Genomic DNA, 15,090 nt, shown 5'->3' with positions numbered 1-15,090 from the left:
TGGCGAACAAAGCAAAAACCAAAGGAAATGATGGACGGAGTGTTGAACATTGCAAGCACTTACCCCCAGTCAACTGATCTGGGTTTAATCCATCACCGTTCTTTAGCCCACTCGGCCACCCCAGTTCAGACATGGCCATATGCAAATCAGTCTGACCCTGTGCATCATGGGAACAGTCCAGCCCGAACTGCCAAGCCATGTCTTCCCTGGACCGGAAACAAGCTTCCTAGGACCGGTTTCTGGCATTTCAGCCGTCTTCAGCCAGGCTTGCTTGAATCCAGTGGCAAAATGAGCAAGGGACTCACGTCTGAGCATACCCTGCCAACTTATGGCGAACAAAGCAAAAACCAAAGGAAATGATGGACGGAGTGTTGAACATTGCAAGCACTCACCCCCAGTCAACTGATCTGGGTTTAATCCATCACCGTTCTTTAGCCCACTCTGCCACCCCAGTTCAGACATGGCCATATGCAAATCAGTCTGACCCTGTGCATCATGGGAACAGTCCAGCCCGAACTGCCAAGCCATGTCTTCCCTGGACCGGAAACAAGCTTCCTAGGACCGGTTTGTGCTTGCAATGTTCAACACTCCGTCCATCATTTCGTTTGGTTTTTGCTTTGTTCGCCATAAGTTGGCAGGGTATGCTCAGACGTGAGTCCCTTGCTCACTTTGCCACTGGAATCCAGCAAGCCTGGCAGAAGACGGGTGAAATGCCAGAAACCGGTCCTAGGAAGCTTGTTTCCGGTCCAGGAAAGACATGGCTTGGCAGTTTGGGCTGGACAGTTCCCATGAGGCACAGGGTCAGACTGATTTGCATATGGCCATGTCTGAACTGGGGTGGCAGAGTGGGCTAAAGAACGGCGATGGATTAAACCCAGATCAGTTGACTTTGGGTGAGTGCTTGCAATGTTCAACACTCCGTCCATCATTTCCTTTGGTTTTTGCTTTGTTCGCAATAAGTTGGCAGGGTATGCTCAGACGTGAGTCCCTTGCTCACTTTGCCACTGGATTCAAGCAAGCCTGGCTGAAGATGGCTGAAATGCCAGAAACCGGTCCTAGGAAGCTTGTTTCCGGTCCAGGAAAGACGTGGCTTGGCAGTTTGGGCTGGACTGTTCCCATGAGGCACAGGGTCAGACTGATTTGCATACGGCCATTTCTGAACTGGGGTGGCAGAGTGGGCTAAAGAACGGTGATGGATTAAACCCAGATCAGTTGACTGGGGGTGAGTGCTTGCAAAGTTCAACAATCCGTCCATCATTTCCTTTGGTTTTTGCTTTGTTCGCCATAAGTTGTCAGGGTATGCTCAGACGTGAGTCCCTTGCTCACTTTGCCACTGGATTCAAGCAAGCCTGGCTGAAGGCGGCTGAAATGCCAGAAACCGGTCCTAGGAAGCTTGTTTCCGGTCCAGGAAAGACATCAATCAATCAATCAATCAATCAATCAATCAATCAATCAATCAATCAAAAATGTGTATAGAGTGCTACTCAACCGGAGGGTCTCAAGGCGCTTGGGGGAGTGGGGTCTGCTACTGCTCGAACAGCCAGGTCTTGAGTTGCTTCCTGAAGGAGAGGTGGTCTTGGGTCTGACGGAGGTGGATGGGGAGGGAGTTCCAAGTCTTGGCTGCCAGGTAGGAGAAGGATCTTCCTCCCATGGTGGCTCTTCGGATGCGTGGCACGGCGGCGAGGGCGTGGTTGGTCGAACGAAGCTGGCGGGTGGGAGTGTAGAAGGTCAGGCGGTTGTTGAGGTACCTGGGTCCCAGGTCGTGGAGGGCCTTGTGTGCGTGGGTGAGGAGACGGAACTTGATTCTCTTGCTGACGGGGAGCCAGTGAAGGTCTCTCAGGTGTCCGGAGATGTGGTTGTGGCGGGGGATATCCAGGATGAGTCGTGCGGAGGCGTTCTGGATTCGTTGGAGTCTCTTCTGAAGTTTGGCTGTGGTTCCGGTGTAGAGGGTGTTTCCGTAGTCCAGTCGACTGGTGATGAGTGCCTGTGGGACCGTCTTCCTGGTTTCGGTTGGGATCCATCGGAAGATCTTCCGGAGCATGCGCAGGATGTTGAAGCACGAGGATGAAACGGCGTTTACTTGTCTGGTCATCGAGAGGGAGGAGTCCAGGATGAAGCCCAGGTTGCGTGCGTGGTCTGTAGGTTTGGGAGCGCTGCCCAGGGCAGGGGGCCACCGGGAGTCGTCCCAGGCAGAGGAAGATGGTCCCAGGATGAGGACTTCTGTCTTGTCTGAGTTGAGCTTCAGGCAGCTGGTCCTCATCCACTCGGCTACTTCTTTCAACCCATCGTGTAGGTTGGTTCTGGCGGTGGCTGGGTCGTTGGTGAGGGAGAGGATCAGCTGAGTGTCGTCGGCGTAGGAGATGATGTTGAGGTTGTGTTGGCGTGCGATGGTCACGAGGGGCCTCATGTAGATGTTGAAGAGGGTGGGGCTGAGTGATGATCCTTGTGGTACGCCACAGATGACTTCGGTGGCCTCGGATCTGAACGGGGGGAGGCGGACTCTCTGGGTTCTTCCGGCGAGGAACGAGATGATCCGCTCCAGAGCCTTCTCTCGGATTCCGATGTTGCTGAGGCGTTGAACTAGGGTGCGGTGGTAGACAGTGTCGAACGCTGCGGAGAGATCCAGGAGGATGAGGGCAGCAGTTTCCCCGTTGTCGAGCAGGGCTCGGATGTCGTCAGTGGCTGCGATGAGGGCGGTCTCGGTGCTGTGGTTGGCTCGGAAGCCAGACTGCGAGGGGTTGAGGGATCCGTTCGTCTCGAGGAAGCAAGCAAGCTGTCGGTTGACGGTCTTCTCGATGACTTTGGCAGGAAACGGGAGGAGCGAGATGGGGCGGTAGTTCTTGAGGTCGGTGTGGTCAGCTGATGGTTTCTTCAAGAGGGCGCTGAGTTCGGCATGCTTCCATCTCTCCGGGAAGGTGGCGGTGTTGAAGGAGCAGTTGTTGACGTCTCGGAGTTGGGGTGCGATGACGAAGGCGGCCTTGTTGAAGATGTGGTGGGGGCATGGGTCGGTTGGTGATCCGGAGTGGATGGTGTTGATCGTGTGGATGGTGTCTTCGGTGCTGATTGGGGTCCAGGTGCGGAGGGTGATGGTGGGAGTCGTCGGTTCGGTGGTTGGGTGCGTGGGCTGTGTGCCGAAGCTGTTGTGTATGTCGGCGATCTTGCTGTGAAAGAACGAGGCGAGTGAGTCGCAGAGTTCTTGCGAGGGGGTGATGTCGTTGGATACGGCGTTGGAGTTCGAGAGCTCTTTGACTATGTTGAAGAGTTCTTTGCTGTTGTGCGCGTTGTTGTCTAGTCGTTCCTTAAATGCTGTCTTCTTGGTGGCGTGGATCAGCTGGTGGTGTTTGCGGGTGGCATGCTTGATTGCGGTCATGTTATCTGTAGTCGGGTCTTTGCGCCAGGCTTTCTCGAGGGTGCGGCAGTTCTTCTTGGAGTTCAGGAGATCGTCGTTGAACCAGGAAGCCTTCTTGCTGCCTGGTCTGCTGGGGTGGTTTTTCAGGGGTGCGAGGTCATCAGCGCAGTTGGTGATCCACTTTGTGAGGTTGTTGGCTGCCTGGTTGGGGTCCGTTGTGCTGGCGGGAGGAATCAGGTTCAGGGATGTGGTGAGCTGGTCGCTGGTGATCTTGTTCCAGCTCCGGCGGGGAGCCTGTTGCGGGTGGTGGTGGGTTGTGGTCCTTTTGAAGCTGAAGTGGACGCAGCTGTGGTCTGTCCAGTGGTGTCCGGTGGAGTGACTGAAGGAGATGTCCTTGCTGGAAGAGAAGACGGGGTCAAGCGTGTGTCCGGCGTGGTGGGTGGGGATGTTCACCAGTTGCTTGAGTTCGAGGTTGGCGAGGTTGTCTAGCAGGGTGGTGGTGTTGCTGTCCTTGTTGTTCTCCAGGTGAAAGTTGAGGTCCCCTAGGAGGATGTAGTCAGTGGAGGAGAGGGCGTGCGGGCTGATGAAGTCTGCGATGTCTTCGCTGAATTGTGTGCGGGGTCCTGGGGGTCTGTAGATGAGGGTGCCTCTGAGTGTGGTTTTGGGGTCGGTGTGTATCTGGAAGTGGAGCTGTTCGGCGGTTGGGAGGGTGTCGTCGGAGTTGGTCGTGATGCTGATGGTGTTATTGTGGACGATGGCGATGCCTCCTCCTGTCTGGTTGGCGCGGTCCCTCCGGGTGATCTTGTATCCGTCCGGGATGGCGATGGCGATGTCGGGCGCTGAGGAGGCGTTCATCCATGTTTCCGTGAGGAAGGCGACGTCTGGAGATGTGGTGTCGAGCAGGTTCCAGAGTTCCACGGCGTGTCTGTGGACGGAGCGGGTGTTGAGCAGGATGCACTTCAGGTGGTTGCTGCTGGTGCTCGGCTTGGCGGGTGCGGTGCAGGTCCGGATGCAGGAGAACTTGTAGGATTGGCAGCGGAAGGGTCCGTGGGTGCGACGTGGGGTGGCTCGGTAACATCCGGGGATTCGGCCGGTGTTGAGTGGGTTGAGGATGGCGGCGTCGTAAGTCCGGCGGGTGGGCTGGCATCTGCGGGGGCCAGGGGGTCTGGCGCTGGGCACGGTCCAGGCGCGGACGGGCGCTGACGGGCTTGCCTTTGGCGCGCCTTCGGCGCGCCCGCTGCGCGTGACCGCTGCGCGAGCGTGGGGGCGTCATAAGAAGGGACCCGGGAGGGAGGTTCTGCTGGGTGGCGGGAGCGGGGGCACCAATCGACTGGCGGGGGTGGGGCCGCAGGGAGGCAGTGGCGGGAAAGACGAGTGCAGGCGGGCGGGCGGCTCAGCGGCGGCTGGGTCGCCTGCAGCGGAGCAATCTGCAATCAGGAACAGGTAGCAGGAGGAGCGTGGGGGCGACCAGGCCTGGGCAAGGCTCAGTGGTCGCTCTCGAAAGAAGGCAGAAGTCCCCTTAAGAAGGGAGCTGGGAGGGAGGGTCCGCTGGGTGGCGGGAGCGGGGGCACCAATCGGCTGGCGGGGGGCGGGGCCGCAGGGAGGCAGCGGCGGGAAAGAGGATCGCGGGCGGGTGGGCGGCTCAGCGGCGGCTGGGTTGCCTGCAGCGGAGCAATCAGCAATCAGGAACAGGTAGCAGGAGGAGCGTGGGGGCGACCAGGCCTGGGCAAGGCTCAGTGGTCGCTCTCGAAAGAAGGCAGAAGTCCCCTTAAGAAGGGAGCCGGGAGGGAGGGTCCGCTGGGTGGCGGGAGCGGGGGCACCAATCGGCTGGCGGGGGCGGGGCCGCAGGGAGGCAGCGGCGGTAAAGACGAGTGCGGGCGGGCGGCTCAGCGGCGGCTGGGTCGCCTGCAGTGGAGCAATCAGCAATCAGGAACAGGTAGCAGGTAGCAGGAGGAGCGTGGGGGCGACCAGGCCTGGGCAAGGCTCAGTGGTCGCTCTCGAAAGAAGGCAGAAGTCCCCTTAAGAAGGGAGCCGGGAAGGAGGGTCTGCTGGGTGGCGGGAGCGGGGGCACCAATCGGCTGGCGGGGGGCGGGGCCGCAGGGAGGCAGCGGCGGGAAAGACGAGTGCGGGCAGGCGGGCGGCTCAGCGGCGGCTGGGTCGCCTGCAGCGGAGCAATCAGCAATCAGGAACAGGTAGCAGGAGGAGCGTGGGGGCGACCAGGCCTAGGCAAGGCTCAGCGGTCGCTCTCGAAAGAAGGCAGAAGTCCCCTTAAGAAGTGAGCCGGGAGGGAGGGTCCGCTGGGTGGCGGGAGCGGGGGCACCAATCGGCTGGCAGGGGCGGGGCCGCAGGGAGGCAGCGGTGGGAAAGACGAGTGCGGGCGGGCGGGCGGCTCAGCGGCGGCTGGGTCGCCTGCAGCGGAGCAATCAGCAATCAGGAACAGGTAGCAGGAGGAGCGTGGGGGCGACCAGGTCTGGTCAAGGCTCAGTGGTTGGCAGTTCGGGCTGGACTGTTCCCATGAGGCACAGGGTCAGACTGATTTGCATATGGCCATGTCTGAACTGGGGTGGCAGAGTGGGCTAAAGAACGGTGATGGATTAAACCCAGATCAGTTGACTGGGGGTGAGTGCTTGCAATGTTCAACACTCCGTCCATCATTTCCTTTGGTTTTTGATCTGATAGATGACCATAAAGTCGGTCTTGGGACTGCTGGATAAGGACCACCAAAGGAGTCCCAGCCCGTAGGGCAGTGGAGGCAAGCAGGAAGCCCAGGGTCAGCGTTCATGCAGTGGGGACAGGGACAGCGGGAAATGGTGTTCCTGTGGCCTAGGCAGATTAGTCAGCGTCCACAGCGCTCCCTGGACAGTTCATGGCAGGAAGCCGGCAGGAGCGATGTCGGGGGTCAAATATGCATCTCACCCCACTGTTGGGTCCTCCAGGTAGAGGCGCTGATTATATCAGCAGTTGCATGGTGTGGGCTCCACTTGTCACGCTCTCTTGTGGTGCCGGGCAATCAGGGCCGACCCAGTGAGAAGGGCTTCCCACCTACGGGCTGATGCATCATACCTGGTTTCCAGGGCCTTCTCACCCCAGCCGCAGCAGACAGGGCCTCACGGAATTGGTGCGAGACGAGGCGTCTTACCGCCCGCTGTCTCCGCCACCTCAACAGCTGGGTTGGGTGTGTAGGTAACTTCCAGCTCTGTGGCGGGTCCTGCCGCAGGGCTCACGCGGGATCCACTGCAATGCAGGTAGCACTACAGTGCAGTTGCTGCCAGGTGAAGTAGGTCACAGTTCTCCGTTGCCAGACGGCAAGGGGCAGGCCCACCAAAGGCCCAGGGTGTTGTCCGTGGGGTGCAGCCCGGAATGCCAGCAGTTTCCAGGGAGGCAGCAGTCGCCATCCCAATGCCTCCGGTCAGTGCCACAGGGATTACAGCAGCAGCGGCAGCCACACTTCAGCTGGCCGGAGGCTGGCGCTTCTGTCCCCAGCTCGCGGTAACCAGGCCACTGTCTCACCCTTGGCTCCCCACCGAGTAGGCCGCAGGGCATCGCATGGCGGCTCCGCAACTTTCACCTGTCTGCGGCATGATTGAAGGGCACCAGCCGGAGCCGCAGGTCCGTATCTCTATGCTCCACGCAATTAGTAGTGTGGATGGGTCGCATGCAGGAGTTTAATCAGGAGAATAGAGGGATGTACCGGGGAGCGCTAACAAGTTGCATCCGCCATGTTGGCTCGCTAGCCACGCCCCCTATTTATGCATTGTTTACTTCATGCTAGAATTTTTTATCAATGGTATACTTTATTCATCATTTGAAGTCCTTACAGAATAAATTATGATTTCAACTTTGGGATATTTGGGTTTAAATTTGCAACTCTTTTGAAACAAATTAATTGGTTCAGCATTGTCTTGTACAGATATTCTGATGTTTAAGACAAGAATTTATACTTCAAGCCATAAATAGTTTGGATTGAATGTTCTATAGTATGACATTAGTGGCAGAAATTGAGAGCTTTGATCAACTGGTTTAGTTGCCATTGTGTCCATTTAGCCACCATTTTACAAAAAGTACCCCTTTTGTGGTGAAAGCCTAATGTTTGTCAATAATTCGAGTCAATTTGTCCATCTATACCAAATGTGAAGTTTACATTGTGCTTATATCTGGATTTGTTTTTTATTATTGACTGCTAGTAATAATCCACACTTCAGGCTGTGTCAAAACAGTACTGACATATATCTTGTTCTATACATGGGATAATGTACACCCTGTCGTACATTATGAGGAAATTGTAAGTCACCTGGAGTTCCATGACCTTATAGAGGAATCAGTATTATACAAATAAGATTTAGAAAAACACTACAGCTCACAATCTGGACAACATGCACAAACGTTCTATCTTTCCTATAATTACCTAAAACATGCAAAAATAAACAAGTTGCCATAAATATCTCTTTTCTGCTTAGCAATCTTCATCTAGAAAAACACAACAGAATAAGGGAACGCCAAGTTTTGTTTTAATTTTTGAAAGTGCAGCCTAATTATTCTCGGTGGTCTTTCTTTTCCCTTTCCTGCTGGCTCTGCCTGTACTCATTTTGATGTCAGAACTCATCTGTATTGTTATTACCGTTGGTTTGCTGTGTTCTTTCTTTATTACCATAGACTAGGTGTGTCACAATTCACCTGTAATAAGCCATTTTTAGCATAGCACCGACTTCTCAACTAGCCACTGCCAGATAGCAGTTGACACACCAGGGGCCTGCTTTGGTTTTATTTTATTTAACGTAGCCAATAATTATCGGATGTGTAAAATAGCTCAATATTCGTTAAATGTCAGCAGGTCAAACTTGCTGAAATTTAACAATGGAAAACATACACAATAATTACAGTATCATGCGATTTTCTTTGTGCTTTAAACACCAAAATCCTCAAGTTATTCCCCATAAACTCTTAATAGTGTTATTTTTCTCACCCGATAAATGACATACCTCATGGTATTGGTATTTCAGGGGTAATAAATAACACCAGAATTCGTGATCAGGCCCTTGGACTAATTTGGTAACGTGCTGCAGTACACACTGACATTTACTGTATCTTCTGTTGCGACTGATGCAAGAGATACCTCAGCGGCCGGCCCAGCAGTGTTTGCAAAGAGTCTTGTCTATCAAGGCTGAGAGAAAGAAGCAGTCGCTGCAGCCCATGAAATTAAGCCTTGCTTAGACATAAACAAGAAGCAGAGCCTCCCTTTCTTTCGTGTTAACAGTTCTGTGTGGTTTCTTGTTGTATCATCTGTCAACACCTTGTTGGAGTAATCAAACGAGAAAGTTTGAAGTTGTACAGTGGATCGTTTTCCCTGGAGACAAGCTCTTCAGCACCATGCACTGTCGTAGACTGCTAAAGTTTTAGTATGATCGAAAAAGAAAAGAAAAGAAAACTTTGTTAACAGAACATGTTTGGTTTTTTGCCTAGAAAACATATTGATATATTTTGTTCAGACAGTTAATGTTTTTGATGATCTGCAGTAAAACATGTTTTTCTTATGGCAAAAGGTTTCAGTTACGTTATCTTCTTGTAAAACATAGCACATTGAATTGTAAGGTTATTGTATTCCATGTATCTAAATAATACAAACCACCTCTCGGAGTTTCAGAAATAGATTACTTGATTAACAGAGAAGATATCTCTCAACACTTGGACAAGTGAATCTGATTTGTGTTCTTACAGATGGAATTCTGAATCTTATGTTTGCATGATATATACGCAGCCATGCTAGAAAGGGGCAATGCCGTGTGTCATTTTTACGGCAAAGTCTTTAAGCACATGATTAGCACCGTGCCATCCATGCTGAGCTGAAAAATGACAAAAGTCACTTTTATTATTTTTTCAGCTCAGCATGGCTAACACTGTGCTAAGGCCCTGCAGGAATGAAAGGGTATTGCCTTGAACTATATTGGGTACTCCCTTGTACCTGGACAAAACTGTACCTCTCTGATGAGCTCTTACTACAGCGAAACACATGTTTTAGGGGTTGTTTTATTTGTTTCAGGTTGGCTTGAATGGTATTTTACCATTTCAAAGTTGTAGAAACTATGCCTGGAGTGGTAAAAAGCTTTTGTCCTTTTTCAGCTTAGCATGGATGGCTCATTGCTAATCCTATGCGTAAAGATTTTATAGTAAAAATGGCAAAATACTGTCTCCCTTTCTAACTCTTTAAGGATGGCACTGTGTCAATCCTAGGCCTAAAACTGCACTGGAAAAAACAACATGAGGTGATCAAATTGGTGTTGTAAAAACACAGTCATTTGAGGTGAGCAGACTGGTGTTTTAGGGTGCTCTATATAAAGGACCTGCTCTCTACTTAAATTCTCCAGTTATATTTATCTCAAATAACTATTACTCGTGTCCTACAGTAACTATAACTTGTGCCCCGCTATGCACAGTGTTGCTGTCAACGTAGTTATTAGGGATATAAATACAGTCATTGAACATGTCATAAGTGATGAGTGTACAAGCAGTGCACAGTGAGGGTGCAAGTTATAGTTATTTGGTACAAGAGGACACATGGGGGAGGTTCTCAAACTGGCACCTGTTTGATTGGCTGCCCACTACTTGGACAACAAATCGTGGCAGCCATTAGAGGACTAAAGGTAATGGTCCCTCTTGATATGAATTGTTGTGAATGGCAGGATTTGAGGGTTTCTAAAAGGAGTCATTATAAAGGGTTATAACAGATTTTAGTCACAACAAAAACACTTGTTTGTGGTTTTTAAAGCTAAAATTATGGCATAGCAGCATGCACTTCCAACAGAAGCAGCAGCCTGTCTGTTGATTCCCCAGTGTTCTATTACATTATTCCTCAGTGTTCTAATGACCAAATGGAGCACCAAGATTCCGTATTTATGACTGAATTGCGGCACATCTGAAGCCATCGTGGTGAATTCATTTTACTTTAGAAATGACCAAAATGAGGGTGATTGCTTTGGCATCGAAATTATGACTGGTGCTCTAGCAAGCGAAAATGAGGACACATTTTCTCTGAGTTCTCAAATGTATTTCTAATTCATGTCAGTGAAACATTCTGACATGCAGACTGAGACATATCATTTCAAAACCAGAAGCAGTCTGTAGGTCCAGTATGCGATTACAGCTTCCTACGGTGCTCTAATAAAAAACTAGAGCAGTAACATTTCTATTTATGACAATATTGTGTCACATCTGAAGTCATCTTGATGGAATCAAAGCTGCAAAACGTAGAGCATTTCTTCTAGAAATGAACAAAATGAGAGTGTTCTTTAGGCCATGAAAATTATGGTTAGTTCTCTACAAAAAAGCTTAAATGAGGACAAGCCGGTGCCAGGGACAGTGGCAGCAGAAGGGACTGTGGTTAGCAGGAGGGAGGGAGCAAGGGCACCTATGTGGACAACTGAGACGGGGTGAAGGGGCAGCAGAGCAAGCTGACCAGGGAGGTCATAGGGGTAGTTGCAGCACAATAGACCATGGAGGGAAAGAGTGAGGGGCCAATGGCATGCACCTGGACAGTATGGCAAGGAGGAGCGGTAGGGAAAGCCAGCTGCCCAATCAGGACAGGTGGCAAGGACAGTGGCACTACAAATGACTGTGGAGGACAGGTGGGAGGAGGAAGGGGCCCGCACATGAACAGTGGATGCACAAAGGGCACCACATTGAAATGGCAGGGCAGGTTGGCGGGGGCAGCACAACAGACTATATAGGACTAGTGAGAGCTGACACAGATACACATGTACAATGAAGGGTAAGGGAAGGTGGGTAGGGCAGATGTAGAAAGATGAACAGGCAGGGAAAGCTGATGAGGGTGTGGCAGCACAAAAGATTATAGAGGGCAGGAGGGGTGTGGCAGGGTCATGCACACAGATCATGAAGCACTGGGGCAGAGATGCAAGGGCAGGCGCACCAAGTGACCAGGCACAGCAGGCAGCATAAGCAGTGGCAACACAACAGACTACAGAGGGCAGGAGAAAAGGGGCAGGGGCACGCATACAGACAAACTTTGGGGGGAAGGGCAGGGGCAGCAAGCTGAAAAGGCAGGGCAGGCACCCTGGGGAATGACAGCACAAAAGATCACAGAAGGCAGGAGGGAGGGGTCAGGGGTGTGCCCACAAACAACAGAGGGCAGGGGTAGGGGCATGTGCGGCAAGCTGACCTAACAGGACAGGTAGCAGGGGCAGAGACAGTTGCAGCATAACAAGCAGCAGATGGCAGGAGGGAGTGTGCAGGGTCACATACATTAACAACAGAGAGCAGGAGGCAGAGAGGCAAGGGCATCAAGCATACCAGGCAGGACAGGTAGATGGGGTAGTGACAGAAGAATGGGCCACAGAGGGCGGCTAGGAGGAGGCAGAGAGACACAAACCGAGAGTGGAGGGCAGAGGCAGCAAGCTGACCACAAATAGCAGGCGGGAGGGGGGCAGGGCAACACAGACTAGCTCGATATGGAGGGCACATGGTCAACATATTATGGGAGCCATTACAGGACTTAGGGACAACGTCGCTATTGAAATGTATTGTAGTGAATGCCAAGTTTTGAGGGTCACAAAAAGGTGCCCATATAAATGGTGATAACAGATTTTAGTCACAATATAAATCATTTGTTTGCGGTACCATACTGATTTTAGGAATTGTAGTGAATTCTAAGGTGATTTTATCTTGTGAAAAATACCGACCCATTGCTGGGATTCGACAAACCATTTCTGAAAGAACTGTTTTCTCGTATTGATTTTCTCATAGAGGTTATGGAAGGTGCTCTAGAAGCTAAAATCTGAGCACATTTTCTATAAGTTAACATTATCTTCCTCAGCCACATGAGGCTAAAGCCTCATACTCTGAAAAAAAGTGAACTTCCAACACCAGCTGAAATCTGTCAGTTAACTCCCTGGTAATCAACTGCAGTTTCTTACAGTGGTCAAATTAACAACTAGAGTGCTTACATTCTATGTTTATTACAAAAGTGTGGCAAACCTGAAGCCATCTTTATGGAATCAAAGTAGTAGAACATATGTTTAGGATTCTAGAAAGCTAAAACAAGTACATAGTTTCTTTGAGTTCTCAAATATCTTCCTTATCCATTTCGGTAAATCATTCTGACTTGCAAAGTGAAACATGTACTTTCAATACCACCAACAGTCTGTTAGCTCCCTAGTAATCAACGACAGTTTTCCACAGAGGTCTAATTTACAACCGGGGTGCTGCCATTCTATATTTACGGCGAAATGTGGGACATCTGAAGCAATTTGAGCATTTTCTTCAGAAGTGTAAAATATGAGGGGCTGTTTTCGTCATTGAAATTGTGGTTAGTGCTCTAAAAAGCTAAGAGAAATATTTTCTTTGAGTCCTCAAATATCTTTGTCTTCAATTTGAATAAAACAGTCTGGCATGCAGACTGAGAAATGTATTTTCAGCAGCGTGTCAATGAATGCCGTTCTGATCAACTGCAGCTTCCCATGGTGTGATAATGTTCTAATCAATCAATCCAAGAAATAAATTCTTACAGAAATATAACATAATTTTCAAATTCATTAATACATTACATTTAAGTAATCATATATATCAATAATATATAAATCCAAACTGCATTATTACAAATAACAAATGAAACAAACCTACGAACGGACAAAAATCCATGGTTAAATTATTTTTCCAAAGAAGTACACTTTGACGAAGTCTGCAACAAATCTAATTCATAAACATACTTATCATATTCAGGATGTTCAGCGGTTAAGCCCTATTGAGATATTTGACAGCAAATAATTTCAATTACTTATGTAGATAATACAGTGTATTGAACAATACCAAGTTTAAAGCAACCCTCAAAAACGAAAAATGGCAAACTAGAGGACCCTAATTACCAAGTCTCATAGATCAATATCAGACTCAGACTAAGTCATCCTATCTTGGATTTTTTATTCTCAATTTGTTTGAAATTCATCCGTATGCCCAAAGACATAAAGTCACTCTTAGGGGAAGCCTGGGAGGAGAATGGAATTTCCTTCCAAAAGATGATACCATTTTACACTAATATTGACTGATAGCAATGGCTACATCCTGATCTTTCATACCTCACACCAAGTTTAAACCCATTTCTCTCGATCAAATACCATATTTTCTTAAAGATTGGTCAAAGAATCTTCTTCCCTTCCACTTGGAAAAATACGCAATTCACTAATAAGTGACTTACCAAATACCTTACCCGGCTTGCATGGACACTAACAACAGTTCTCAGCTATCCGCACTTTCAAACCTGACATCTGCCACCCTGGGTCAAATCCGACCCTCAAAGGCACAATTTCATTTTGCAAAATCCTATCTGGTATTCTATATAGATACGGGAATAGATCAGTGCCCTGATCAGATAATAAAAAGAGGGTAACAGATCTCCTATTCCTCAAATACAATAGGTCTTAATTCCAGCTAGTTTCCTCAGCACAACGCAGGAGAATGTTTTTTATTTGGCCAATTTGTTTAATTTACCCACTTCAAGCTGCATGTTTAAAGTGTCTAAGCATTCCAAAATGATTTTCAATGGGTTCCTCTTACCAGGAAAAATTGCCATTACCTCAGGGAGGATTGGCATGGATAGATTACTACTAGGGGTTCCATTTATAATAAAAATAAATAGAATTGGAAGGCCTTTGCATCCACCAAAACACCTCAGGGTAAGTTTCTACTCACACCTTACCGCTTTAATTATTGTGTGTTTTTGTAAATAAAGCACTGATTTCAGGATACTGTTTTCTAGTGCCTACCATGCAACCTGTCTATTCATAGCCAGCACCTTTTAGCTCCATAAAGAGCCTGAGGGATTATCTTGCCCTGTATAACTTTACTAAGTGGCTCAAGAGTGTAACTACCATATTTGCGGTCAAAATGCTTCACACCATTCACTTCGACTATCAATGTGGATCTTCGACTGGCCAGGGGCTTGTCCCATCCTAAGTCATCTGAAAAGACATCCCCAAGTATTTATAGGTTCACACCAGCTGAAACTGAATATTGCCTAGGAAACAAGAAAATCTCCTTTTGTAGAAAATAGGCCTCAGCTAGGCCTACCAGTGCAAGGGGTTCGCCCTTCTCTGCACAGAGTCCTCAGACTATTGGAAAGAAGTTGGCACAGAAACTGAAATAGAAAATACAGAGTTTAATAAACCTCATGAGGTGGAACCACATTCACCCAGCACCCTGTGGTGCTGAATGAAGGTAGCACACAGAGTAGAAGAACCATGGGTCTTTTATACCCACACAGGGGCTCAGAAAGAGGGTGGTACAAGCATACATGAGAAGAGTTACATACATAGATGGTCATACAGAAATGCACAGTCGACAGTAAAGGAGGAGCTAGCAGTTGCTGACTCTGGTAGAAACAACCTGATAGTTACAGACTAAAAACAGATGTATGGACAGTTAGATATTCCTGCGCATGTGCAGGGTAGCAGAGTCTAAGTATAGCCAGTCCTTTAAACAGAGCACAAGGGTAAACAAAATGGCTGCCAGAAATACAAAATGGATTCCATAAGATGTACAAGATAGCCTCTAAATACCAGATGGATTCTGCTAACGCTAATTTAATTGCATCCAATTTACGACAGACGACCCTTTTAGCATTAGCTGAAGACATCTCCCATAATCCAGTAGGAAAAATGAAAAATATGCAAATTAATTTTTTATTAATTTTTTTTCTCCATAAATATCCTAATTCATTGCTAGGTGGGCATTTCTCA

The sequence above is a fragment of the Triturus cristatus genome, chromosome 6 (assembly GCF_964204655.1).
Source record: "Triturus cristatus chromosome 6, aTriCri1.1, whole genome shotgun sequence".
In the NCBI taxonomy this organism is placed as follows: domain Eukaryota; kingdom Metazoa; phylum Chordata; class Amphibia; order Caudata; family Salamandridae; genus Triturus; species Triturus cristatus.
This window is presented reverse-complemented; position numbering follows the sequence as displayed.